Below are 13,304 nucleotides of genomic sequence, written 5' to 3' on the forward strand. Positions count from 1 at the left end.
GTGTGTGTGTGTGTGTTTAAAGTCACCAGGAACGCCAACGCCCTCTGACCAATTTAGCTTTGCTTAACAAGAACAGAATGAGAGGTAGGGTTAGATGTTCAATCAAAAAGAGTTTATACACTTAGTGGTTTTGTTTTGTTTTCTGACAGGGTCTTGCTCTGTCAGCCTGGGTAGAGAGTGCAGTGGGTCATCATAGCTTACTTACTGCAACCCGAAAAACTCCTGGGCTCAAGTAATCCTCCCTCCTAAGCCTCCTGAGTAGCTAGCTGGGACTATAGGTGCGCACCACCATGCCAGCTAATTTTGTCTATTTTTTTTAGTAGAGACAGGATCCTGCTCTTGCTCAGGCTGGTCTTGAACTCCTGAGCTCAAGGATCCTCCTGCCTTGGCCTCCCAGAGTACTAGGATTACAGGCATGAGCCACTACACCCGGCTGTTTTGTTTTTTGCCACTGGGTCTTACTGTGTTGCCTGGGCTGGCCTTGAGCTCCTGGGCTCAAGCAGTACTCCTGCTTCAGTCTCCCCTGTAGCTGGGATTACAGCTGTGTGCCGCTGTGCCCAGCTTAGAACTGTTAAAAACTCTCTTCGTTTTAAGGGATATTTTTCATTAAGGGGGCCATACATTAATTGATTTCCAAAACTTCTTGAAATTTGATTCCTTTTCCATCTGAAGTCTGAAGGTTCTTCCCCATAGGGAGAATAGTCTCTAAAAACCACTCCAAAAACAGAGAACCCAACAGATTTTATGAGCGCCATCTGCTGGCCTTGTTTTAATGGACCAAATAGGTGGTGCGTGGAAATCATTAAGAATTTGCCTATATCTTAGTGTTGCAAAATTATGAAGTTGGAAGACAATATGAATTTGGATTATTATTATTAGTGGTAGTATTTAAAATAATAGTTTTATGTTAGCATTGGGAAGAGGGATCCTTTGGGCCGAAGTGTACACGTGTATGATGGAAAATGAAGAATACAGGTTATAGAATTTCACTGGCTAGTATCTTTATCTGGCAAAAGCAGATTAGCCAGTTAAATAAAGAGTAACTTTATATGTCAAATGAAATTGTTTAATATTTTCTAACAGTGAAATTAACCTAAGTCTGTATCTTGAATGATTTCAGTTTATGCTAAAAATCAATAAATTTCTTAATGGATTTCTATTCATGTTTCTTGAGGCATCTTTTAAGGAAAGATTTATAAAAACAGCTTTGCTGGCTAGTTTGGAGACTCAGCTTTATCTTGAGGAGTGTGGAGAGTATCTGAATATTTTCCACATAGGAGAGAGATGGGTAAAGCCCCTAGATTAAATAAATAAGGGTGATGCTATGATTTTCTCTTCTTGTCCTTATTTATATTTTAATTATATTATAAGTCACTTTTTAAGGACTATTGAGCTAAAAATTTGGTATAACTGGAGCATTAAATTCTAGATCTTTCATTTCTTATCCAGTCATCTTAAGTGTTTAAGATGAATTGAAGAAAGAGAGGCAGATTGTTAACAGGAAGAGTCCAGATAGGAATTCATTCATTCGGCCAACATTTATTGAGCGTGTGAAACAACCAGACACATGTTTAGGCAGTGATATAGCACTGAATAAAACAAATATGGTCCCTGTTCTCAGGAAGCAGTCTTCACCAACCAAGTACAGAAAGTACAAGGGACAATGTTGTTAATCCTTCCATGTGCCCCTTGGTTTAGAATATAAAGGCTGAAATCCTCGGCATTCCTTTAAGTTTGTGTTCCTTATGGTCAAGCCATGGTGCAATACTCCTTAAACGTGCCATGTTTGTCCACTTCTCTGCCTTTGTACATCCTTTCCCCTCTTTGGAGTGACTGGTATCCTTTGTTTGTCTAGTCAACTCCTGTGTGGTTTTTTGAGATTCATCATAAGTGCTACCTTCTCCAGGTAGCGGTAGCCTTCTCCTTTGGCCAGTTTTATCCCTTCCTTTTCTTTCTCTTCTGTTATGTCATAGCACTTTTGAAATGATTCTGTTTATAGCACCTGTTATATCACTACATGTTGACATGAGTTTCTCCTACTAGGTCAGGAGTTCTTAATCTGTTTTTTGTTGATGTCTTGGGGCAGGATGTGAACCTTTGGAAAATGTATGCAAAGTATCGTGCGTGTGTGTTTGTTTCTGGGGAGAGGGAGCATATTTTTCGTAAGATGATCAAGGTAATATAAAACTTTACTAGACCAGGGGTTGGCAAACTACAGCCTATGAGCCAAATCTGGCCCATTGCCTGTTTTTATAAATAAAGTTTTATTGGAATGCAACCATCCCTATTCCTTTATGTATTGTCTGTGGTTGCTTTTGTGCTACAAATAGAACCGAGTAGTTGCAACAGTGACCATAAAAATATTTACCATCTGAGTCTTTACAGAAAAAGTTTGCCAATCCTTGTATTAGACTAAGAACAGCTCCTACATGGTAGAGAGACCCTACTCTCATCTTTTCTTTTGGTAGCCTGAGTGTACAAAGAACAAGACTGTACATCTCAGTGAGTGCCTAGTCCTGAGGATTAAAAAAGGCAACATCTGGTGCTGTATGACACAAAGCTATCCACCTCTTCCTTGGGTCCAAAAACCACAGTGAAGACAGAAAAAGTTACTTCTAACTTTCCCTTTACTCCAGGGCAGAGGGCTTGACATTCTTCTGGTGAACCAATTTGGATTTCACCAAAACCCAGTGACAGGTGGTGGTTGTGTGGCCAAGAGTGCAAGCTTCTGGGGACAGATACAACCAGCCTGCTTCTTTTAGAACTGACATTCCCCGAACACACACACACACACACACACACACACCCCAGATTTATGGCACTCCCTGGGTATAGGTGGGCATCTGCCGTAGGAGAAGCTTTTAGTGTGTTTCTAGACTTGCCCAGGAGGAAGTGGCAGGAGTGAGGGCCGTGGACCCTGGGAGGAGAGGATTGATTGTCCTTGGGCATGGTGGCCCCTCTTGCATCTGTCTGTGGCATTTTGCCTTGCCCACTTGGTATCTTGTATCTTTACTGATGGGTTTCAGCAAGTTATACTCAAAGCATTTCAAGCAGGAATGAGCTAGGGGGAATATTTATTGAGCTGTTCTTTTCCTCAGGCACTTTATGTAGATTTTTTTGTTTTGTTTTGTTTAAGGTAAGGGGTGGTGGGTGGATTACAGCCCTCTGAGGGAGATGGTGGCTCTTCAGCGCAGTTCACTGTCACAGTTTCATCTGGACCACTCTTAATAGCTTCCTGAGTGGTCTTCCTGCTTCTATAGCTCCCTTGCTGTGATCTACTGCCCTCGGAGGAATCATAATAATTCTTTTAAAACATAAATCACATTACGTCACTTTCCTTTTCAAAACCCTCCAGTGGTCCAGCATCACACTAAAAAAACCCCACACTCCAACCTCACTTCCCATCCAGTGTTTATTCATTTGCTGCTCCAGACTGGCCTTTGTTCCACGAATATGCTCAATGTGGATCTGCCTTGCACTTGCTATATTCCCTTTGCCTTGATTGAATACTTTCTCTGTCTTCCTTAACTTGCTTCATTCAGGTTTCGGCTCAAACGTGACTTCCTCAGAGGAGCTTTCCCTGACCACCTACCCTATCTGAAAAAGCATCTTCTCACCCCTGCTTCAGACCACCCAACCCCTGCTGTCTTGTTCTAATAGAATTTCTCCCCCAATGTTACTTGTTATAATTTGTCTTACCTGCTAAAATGTAAGCTCCGTGAAGGCAGGGCCTTGTCTCTTTCATGTGTGTACCCTGGTTCCCGACCGTGCCTAATGCACAATACAATAAATATTGCAGTGAATGAATTCGTTTTGCTAACAAAATTAGTTCAAGCAGTTATTTATCAGGGTTCTGTAGATATTAAGTGACTGATCCTGATCTTATTCCTGAGCCTGCATTTTTATACTTCACGGCCCTTTGTCGTGGCTAATACCTTGTTATTCAGTAGCATGTTCCATTTAAGAAATAGTGGATGCTAAATAATATTGAAGATTTTTGTCCTTGTGCACAAATATACACATAGACACACTTTGTAATGGTATTAATTGCCCAGAAAAACTAAGCTACTCTGAGAGCCATAAAGCTATTTTGAGGGAATATTAAAGAACCAACAGAACTGAACGGCTCTGTTGGATGGTTTGGGATTTTGGGTTTGTTTTGTCTAGTAGGCCTTCTGTTTTCTAGCCTGATGGCAACAGCGTCATATGTTTATGTTCTTACCTTAAGAAGCTCAGGGTACTGCTTTGCTGTGACTGTGTCTTATAAACTTGTCTTTCATTTTCCTACAGCACTTCAGTAAATTAAGCATGAATATCATTCATGTGTTATATAATTAAATTTTATAATATTCTTCTTTTGAATGAATTACGATGTAAGGAAGGCCAAAGAATAGCACTTTAGTGTGCTCACAAAGATAGAAATACAAGGGAGGTTTATATTTCTTTGGGGTTTGCTAGTGTTACATGACACTTTGTAAGCTCCATTATATCTATTGTTTAAAAACTCTAAGGTCTGACAGCTGTTTCCTGAATGATTTTATATTTAGTTTGTAATCTCTTTCACCTCCTCCCATGTGTCACCTCTGTGCACTTGTTGCAAATATCATCTCTTTCAAACAAAATTTGACATTGGGTAAGAGAGAATTTGTGTTCCTCTGGCTCCTTCCTCCCAAATGACCTGTTTGAGGCTTCTGTGGGAAGCCTCCCTCCCCTGACTTTCGCTCAGGCCCATCAGGTGCCTCCTCTAACTTTTACAGTCCCTAATCCTTGCTTTTCCTACAGTGCTTTTTATATAGCTGCAATTATTGCATTATTTGTCTCCTCCCTGTAGAGGCTATGAGACCTAAGAGGGCAAGAATTGGCTTGTTTTTATAGCCTCAGTGTGTTCCATAGTTCTTCACCTAAGTGCTCAGCCAATGTTTAAATGAAGGAAGGAAGCAAGACAAACTTAGTATTTTTATTTTATTTATTTATTTTTTTTGAGACAGAGTCTCACTGTGTTGCCTGGGCTAGAGTGCCATTGGCGTCAGCCTAGCTCACAGCAACCTCAAACTCCTGGGCTAAGCGATCCTCCTGCCTCAGCCTCCCGAGTAGCTGGGACTCCAGGCATGTGCCACCAGGCCCGGCTAATTTTTTCTATATATTTTTAGTTGTCTAATTAATTTCTTTCTAATTTTAGTAGAGACGGGGCTCGCTCTTGCTCAGGCTGATTTCAAACTCCTGAGTTCAAACAATCCGCCCGCCTCGGCCTCCCAGAGAGTTGGGATTACAGACGTGAGCCACCGCACCCGGCCTATTTTTCTTATTTGTAGTACTTTAAGTTTTCTTGCTTAAAAAGATGAAATACAGTTGGTTCAACCCAACAAACATTGATTGAGCACTTGCTGTATGTCAGGCCTTTTGAAGAGATGTTGAGTACACAGAGATGAACTAGATGCAGTCTCTTCCCCAGCTTCACCACAAACTTTCAGAGACTGTGTGCCCACCGAGATGATCTGTCTTGAGCCTTGAGCAGCACTGGCACAGGCATTTCTCCACAAAAGCCTTTCTGGCCATACCCTTCAAGGTAGAGTTTGGGCATTCATCTCTGTACCCAGGGAAGCCTGTATGCGTGCTAATATAGCATTTATCGCTTGGCATTCTGTGTGTGTGCGTGTCTGTCTGTGTTCCTGGAGGACAGAGACCGAGTAGTCTTTATCTTTGTAATTCTAGCACCTGCTTGATAGCAGAGACACAATACATTAACCATAAGGCTCTGTGTGCTTGTTTAGCATGAATGGATGAATTTATGTCTTTGGTAATGGGAACAGAACAGAAAGGAAGGCAATGAACACATTAATATTGGACTATTGAATATGTTTCTACTAATTAACTTACCTATTGGATTGACTGGAACAAAATTTTACACCAGTAATAAAAAATATTGAAACAATAAAGTAAAATATATTAAAGGAAGTATTTAAAAAACAATGTTTTCAAACATATTAAGGCTCATTTAAAAATCAACATTAATGTTTCATGTAATAGTCATATTTTTAAAAAGAATCCCAATATTAGTGGATGGCAGTTCTGTATATATTAATATTTGCTAGTAATAAGTCATTTGAAAATCCTTTAATTTTAATTAATGCAGACTAGCTTTCTACCTAATTAGCACAGATTAACAGTTATATCTTGTGTAGATTATATCATCCCCAAAAGGCTTTTGTAGTTACCTAGGGTATTAACAACAAGGTGTATAAATTAACAGAAATCTGAACTATTTTAGATGGTGGAAAATTGATTGAACCATGGATTTGGGAAGTAATATTTGTTTTAGTTTAGCAAATGACCTTTCTGAACGACTTGAAATATGAAATAAGTACTTTAAGGTTTTGGCTGCAGAGGGCTCAGTTGGCTGCCATTAACAGAGAAAAATAAGTATCATCATCTTTCTAGGTGGCACTTGAGTTTGGGTTCTTCTTGGGTCCAGAGTGCCTATTTCTAGGTTTGAGGCACTGGAATAGATAGATGAATGGCATGTTATGGGGGAAAAAAATTGTTTAAGTTTGCTGCTTTTCTGTCTTCAGATATCTCTCCTCCATCGTGTGTTCTGGGGATTGTTTAAAAAAATCATTCCTTTCAATGTGACAAGTCCTTTACATCCTTGCCTCTTGGCTTTGTGGATCCTCTGTTCTCTGATTTTCCTCTTCTCTGGCTGGCCTTTCCTTGTTTTGCCTGTTTCTCCAGGTCAGTCTCTGTTTCCCGCCCTCCCCTGCAGGAACACCAGGGCCTAGTCCCTGGCACCCTGTCAGCATGGAGAACTCATCTGTGGTCAAGGCTTCAGTTCTTAGCTTAGTGCAGGTTGATACTCAGATCTGCCTTGCCTGCCCAGCCCTTTTCTGACAGCCTGTCATGCTACGTACCTGTCGGATGTATATCTACAATGATCTATCCTGCTGGTATATGAAACTTAAGATTTAAAGCTCATCCTCCTCCTCACAAACCATTCCTATGACCTGTGTTTCCTTAAAGAGTTACCCCTTTTTCTGTAAGTGTGCTTTATGTTTACTGTCCTCCAGCCCCTATCCAGTCAGTTGTCACATTTCATCAAGTTATTTTTAACAAAATGCCTTTCCCACATTTATTTCTTTTTAGAATACCTTGCTACTGTAGCAGTTCAAGCTCTTTTTATTTCCTCATATCATATCTTTCTCATATTTTTCCTGAATAGTTTCCTTGCCTCTGTTCTCTTCTTCCTTCTTAGGATAGTCTGTGAGAGAAATTTTTCTAGGACATTTTAACATGTCACATTCCCCCAACAATACATACCACGCAAGACTGTATCTTTTTTTCCTTGCCCACACAGTTTCAAGTATAAATCTTTTGGCTTGCCATTAATATTTGACATAAGATGATCTGTGCCATCCTTTTAATTTTTTAAAAATTTTTTAAATCTTAAAACTTAAATTTCAATCTTAAATTTTTTTTTTCTTCACTGCTGGACAGTGTGGGAACTCTGCCATCTTTATTCACTCAGTTATTGAACAATTTCCTAGTGACGCTAGGTAGGCATTGTGCGATGTTCAAGAGACACAGTTCTTGCTTTCCACAGGCTTCAGATGGTGATGGGAGACATGTATAGCACAGTGAGAAAAGTGCACACATAAACGGACCTCTCTGGCCTTGTCACACTTCCTTGTGACAACTGTTGTGCCTGGGCTTGAGTTTACCCTGAGCGTAAGCATCCTCCTGCCTGCCCTCCCTTCACCACCTCTGGACACGTCCACCTTCCTTGTTCTCAGCACTCTCTTCCTCCTCCTAAACTTCTACAGCTCTTTTGGTGTCCCCTGCTTGTGTGCTATTATTCATGTGTTCCTTCTATCTATAATCACCACTTTGTGTGTGTGTGTGTGTGTATATATATATATATTTATCTTTTTCTTCCACCTAACTATGTCTCCTGTGCTTAACTTCAGGGTCAGAATGGTAGAAAGAATACAGACTTTGGAAGCCTACTTGGGTTTGAATCCCAGCTTGTCCTTTTTAGCTTTGTTCTTAAGCAAGTTTTAAAAAATTCTCTGGGCTACACTATTGTCCTCTCTAAAATGGGGATAAAAATAACTTGCAGTGTTTATAAAGCACTTCGTTTAGCCTCTCACCTTCAGTAGGCGTTCAGAAAATGAAATACACAGAAAAGCACAAAGTATATTAAAATTGCCCTCAGCCACCATCTAGGAGTAACTTTTATTAAAGATTTGGTATTTCCTTTTCTTTCTTTTCAAATGTATGTATTGAATCCCTGTTACTTATTAGTCTAGACAAAGGGGATATCTCGGTGAATAAAACATGCTCATGGGATGTGCACATTCTGGTACACAGTAATAGCAGTCATTGAACACTCTGTACCATGCACCGCTATAGGTGCTTGCCTTTTATCACTCATTTAATTCTTAAAACAACCTTATGAGGTAAGTATGATTGTTACCCTTTCTTGTGCTATACAGAACTTAAATAACATACCCTATTTAAAGAGATAGAAAGTAATATACTGTACTGTGATTCAAACCCAGGCATACTGGCTTCAGAGACCATATTCTTAACCACTGCCCTATGCTAACAAGTTATAAACCAAGTTAAAATAAAGTTAGTAGGCAAACTGACTTAAGGTGGTGATAATATCAAACTGTTGTGAGCAGAACTATGGCAACACTGTTATCCATAACCTGAGATGCTTTGTACCTATCTAGGATTTTCTCTTATAGCAAGGACTCCTCCATTCTTCTCGTAAATGGTGACCTCTCTTAATTGGGCCTGCCATGACATACCTTGGCCTTCCCTGTGGAAATTCTTTCCCTTTCCCCCCAAGCCCCTTCTGCTGACCTGTTCTAGTGGGGTGCTGATTAAAAAGAAAAAAAGAAAACCCTGGTTTGTGGCATTTGCCAATTTGGGAGTGTTGTAAATACTCCCCTAATGGTTGATTCCAAGCTATCAAGGCCACATCACTGAACGCAGAGTAGGCAAGAAATGTGTACTGGGAAGACATGCAGGACACACCATTATATAGAATTTCTATGTGGATACGATAGAGGTAAACCCTAAGAGCATTGATAATGGTAAAATGTGGTAAATAATTAAAAAGTGATGGATTTCATTACATTTGTTTTAATATAGTTTACTTAATTATACGCTTGTATCATTTAATTTTTAATAAAGGCTGTGTTTAACAACTGGCTTGTAGAATTCCTGAAAATTTAAGCCAGCACTCATGAGCCTGTACAAGCCAGTTCTAGTATCCCACTGCAATCACTTTGCTGCTGACTGGGCCTATCTTCAAAAGCCTATGGCAGACACTGTCTTACTAAGACATCGGTGCTATCCCTTCTTTCACCCTTCTTCCTTCAGAACTTCCTAACTACCTCATGCCCCTAATCCCTCTCTACCATCTTTCCTGTCTGCAAGGCCCTGACCCTTCCATTCACCCCCACACCGTAATTCACTTCTTCCCACCCCTTCCCCATGCCATCTTTTCCTTAGGTCACTTTCCCTAGTTAAAGGAAAACCTCGGACCACTAATATCTTGGGGCATGGACAGTCTCTCAGCAAGATGCTGAGTCTCATGTGGAGAAGAAATCTTTGATCTTGAAAACGAAGATACATTTTTAGAATCCCAGGTTAAAAATCTAAGTGAAAAAATGATTTTTACTTAATAATTACATAGAGATGATTACAGGGCTGTTAATGCAGTATGTATCTATATAAATGGGTTCAGGATGGGGAAAACTGAGACTATGTCTACCATTCAAAAACCTTTTTTAAGATAACACTTTTATAAAAACCTGTTTATATTGGCAAATAGGCAATTGATTGTCGACATTTTGGATCATAATGCATTTATATTTTGGGGATTACCAATACTTATGAAATGGAGCCTAATAAAGATTGTCTTTTCCATTAGCTCTTGTGTCATCTGTCAGCAAAACTAATTAGGGCCCTGAAAAATTTGTCAGGTTCAAGGATCTGTTCTCACTAATGAAGAAACATGAAAAATATCTTTGTTAAGGATAACACTCTGTTTTTTGAGTTCAAATTATTGGAGGAGTAGTGATGTAGATGCGTACTCTTCCTGGGGTTGGGGCAAACTAAAATTATAATTGAGAATGTTTTGAAAATTGCCTTTGTTAATAAGTTCATCTGTTGTGGTTAGAAACGTGGACAGACTTTTTAACTATTTAGCCAGCCTGATTTATCTGTTCATTCTGAGGGGCTGATCCTTCCCACGAACAGCAGAGTAATTTACCAGGGTATCCTGCACGGATGGTAGGATTAAAGCAACCACCTCAACAGAAGTTGTTACCTAGATCTCTTTTTAATTTTTATTTTTTTAACACTATGCCACTTGTGTAATATTTCAAGGCCATTTTAAGTAGTAGTAGGTACTGGGTACTACAGTAAAATAGGAGTCATGTGGCTGAAATGCAGAGTTTGTTGTTTGCTCTCAGTGACTTTATTGGTGTGCAGAGAATACTCCTTCAAGGAAAAACAGGTACCTTAATTCTAGGTGCTTTTGAAATCTAAATTTCAAGTGGCTTTGAAGTGAATGAGGCTTCTATATTCCCTTCTTCTGAATATTTTGAGCATAACATAGTGTGACTTAACATTTTTAAAAAACTATTAGAGGTATGAAAGCAATTTAAAACTTACTTGTTTTTGCCTTGGGAATGAAAAAAGGAGTTGATATTGAAACCTTTGTTAAAATGATTTCATCTTCTTGTTAGCCATCTCTCCTGTCCCCAGACAAAGGAAGGCCCCAGACATCACTCATGTCTTGGGGCATGGAAAGTCCCCCAGCAAGATGTGAGGTCTTACGTAGAGAGAAAATCCTTGATCTCGAAAAGGACGATTTTTCTTAGAATTCCAGGTTAGAAATCAGAGTGATTCCTGTAAAGGTCCAGGTAGTAAATCATTTAAGCTGTGGGCCATAAGGTCTCTGTTGTAATCAGTCCAACTGCTGTGGCTCATTGTAGTGCAAAAGTAGCCATGGACAATGTGTAAATGAATGGGCAGGGCTGGGTTCCAATAGAACTTTTATTATTTATGGACATGAGATTTGAATTTCATATATTTAATAATTTTCACTTTAAAAGACCTTCTTTTGATTTTTTTTTTCCCTTGACCATTAAAAAAATGTAAAAACCTTTTTCCAGCTTGTGAGCCATACAAAGATAAGTGAGTGGGGTGGTTGGGGGGTGGGACTGGGTTTGGTCTATGGGTCATAGTTTGCCAACTTGGAAGAAACTTTTGCACTTTCATTTGTACTTTTTTCAGGTTATAATGGCATTTTAATACCTGAAGAAATTGATTCTTCTCATATGTGCTGCAGACATCTTAACTGGTTGCATCATGCCAAAGGATATTAAATATTTTCCAGCCTAAGCTTTTCAAAAATGTTTCCAAGAAAGGTCTGACATGCAAGGTGAAAGTGTAATTCTGAGTAGTGACTGAAGATGGTGATAATTCTCTTTTACCAACTGTGATATTCTTTGTGTTAGGGCGCTTTGGAGCTCTCACGTTCAAAAAAAAAAGTTGTCATATTAATAACTAACTTTTTGACAAAGTAAGTTACAGCTTGATGGAGATAATAGTTCATTCTGACTTCCTATAATGTTGTATTCAACCAGTTTCAGCACCTACCGTGTACAGGGTGTTGCACAAGGCACTAAGATCAAATAAGAGACAGACTCAGGGCTTTGGGAAATACTTTGAGTTGTTTCCAGAATCTACCTACTGGAGCGTTTCTGTTAGGAGCCGTGGTTCCTAAGTTTGACTTTATGATTTTTGCTTTTCAGTGGTTAGTGAAAAACTATCTTCTGCTCAATTATGCTGCTGTGCTTATTAATAAGTTATGGCCACAGGGTGGCATGGTTCTCTTATGGTCTTTAATTGTTGCTAAAATGGAACAGAAACAAATGCTATAAGTAATGAAAATTCACTTGCCTAATTATAATGCTGAAATGGCCTGGCTTTCTGTAAATTGATTTTTCCATAGTGCATTATTAAGATTTGCATAATATTAAGTTTCAGTGCTTTAACCCTTGATGCTTTAAAATCTTTTGTTATGGTTACAACACAGATTATATAGTGTTTATAATTGGGAGAATGGTAATTAGGGCTGTATTTTATAGGACATATTTAAGTTAGCCTTGATTTAAAAAAATCAATGTATAACAATTGCTAAAGAATATTTGCAACTAAAAGACAAAAATGTCTTACCTTCTAGATAGTTGCAAAGTCATGGACAAAATTATTGGCGTAAGATTTTTGTCGGATTCCAAGGGCTTAATGTAGCGCTGGATAAAGAAAAGCAGAGATGCCAGATGCTCAGGAAACACAAATTGTTAGAAAAACAACTCTCCCATTGTAATAGATTAAGAATATTACCATAGACTGAGAGCTGAACATGTTCCATGAGTTTTCATACATACTTGTGTGTTGTTTGACCATGGAGATATGTTCTGAGAAATGAGTCATTAGGCTATCTCATTGTTCTGTGAACATCACAAACATAGATGGTATAGCCTACCATGTAGCTAGGCTATATGGTATAGTATATTGCTTCTAGGCTACAAACCTGTACAGCATGTTACTTTACTAAATACTGTAGGCAGTTATAACACAATGGTGAGTATTTGTGTATCTAAATATAGAAAAGGTACAGTAAAAATATGACATTATATAATCTTGTGGGACCACTGTTGGGACACTGTTGTATATGCAGTCCTTCGTTAACTGAAAACGTCATACAGCATGTGATTGTATTGGCTTAGGGGCCTTGAGAATCTCCATTCCTTTGTCTTCCAGAAATTCCATTATTTCTAGGAAACAACTCAGAAAGGTCATCAAGCCCTGTTGGCCTGCGAATCTATAACATGAGAGGGAGAGGATTATAAAAACATATAGGGGTCATTGAAATTCGTTCATAGAGCTGGTTATAGTATCATCTTCATTTATACAGGCAAGGAAACTGAGGTTTAATGGATCTAAGTAAAGTCCTTGCAAGTGGGATTTAAATCCAGATTTGTCTGGAGCCCAAGCTCATGCCCTTCACACTCTCCTATTTCCAGGCAAGTCTGTTAGAGTCTCTCCACCATTATGGGAGAAGGAGTGGACTTGACAGTGATTTGTGGAGTGTAGAATTGAGAGAATTATTGCTGCAACCATAATACAGGAGTTAAGGGCATTCTGAGTATGAGGATGTAACTATTTATTATGCCCCTTCCATCCTCTGCCTTATTTGTGAATTTTCTTGTATCCTCCCCCCCTTT

At 39.1% G+C, this 13,304-nt stretch overlaps 1 protein-coding gene across 1 annotated transcript in view; it reads left to right on the top strand.

Annotated features, from left to right (window-relative positions):
* AKAP13 (A kinase (PRKA) anchor protein 13) overlaps positions 1-13,304 on the top strand; it is a 230,946-nt gene that overhangs the window by 18,237 nt on the left and 199,405 nt on the right. The gene's annotated exons all lie outside the window — the stretch shown is intronic.

The sequence above is a fragment of the Propithecus coquereli genome, unplaced genomic scaffold (genome assembly GCF_000956105.1).
Source record: "Propithecus coquereli isolate 6110/MARCELLA unplaced genomic scaffold, Pcoq_1.0 Scaffold20, whole genome shotgun sequence".
NCBI lineage: Eukaryota > Metazoa > Chordata > Mammalia > Primates > Indriidae > Propithecus > Propithecus coquereli.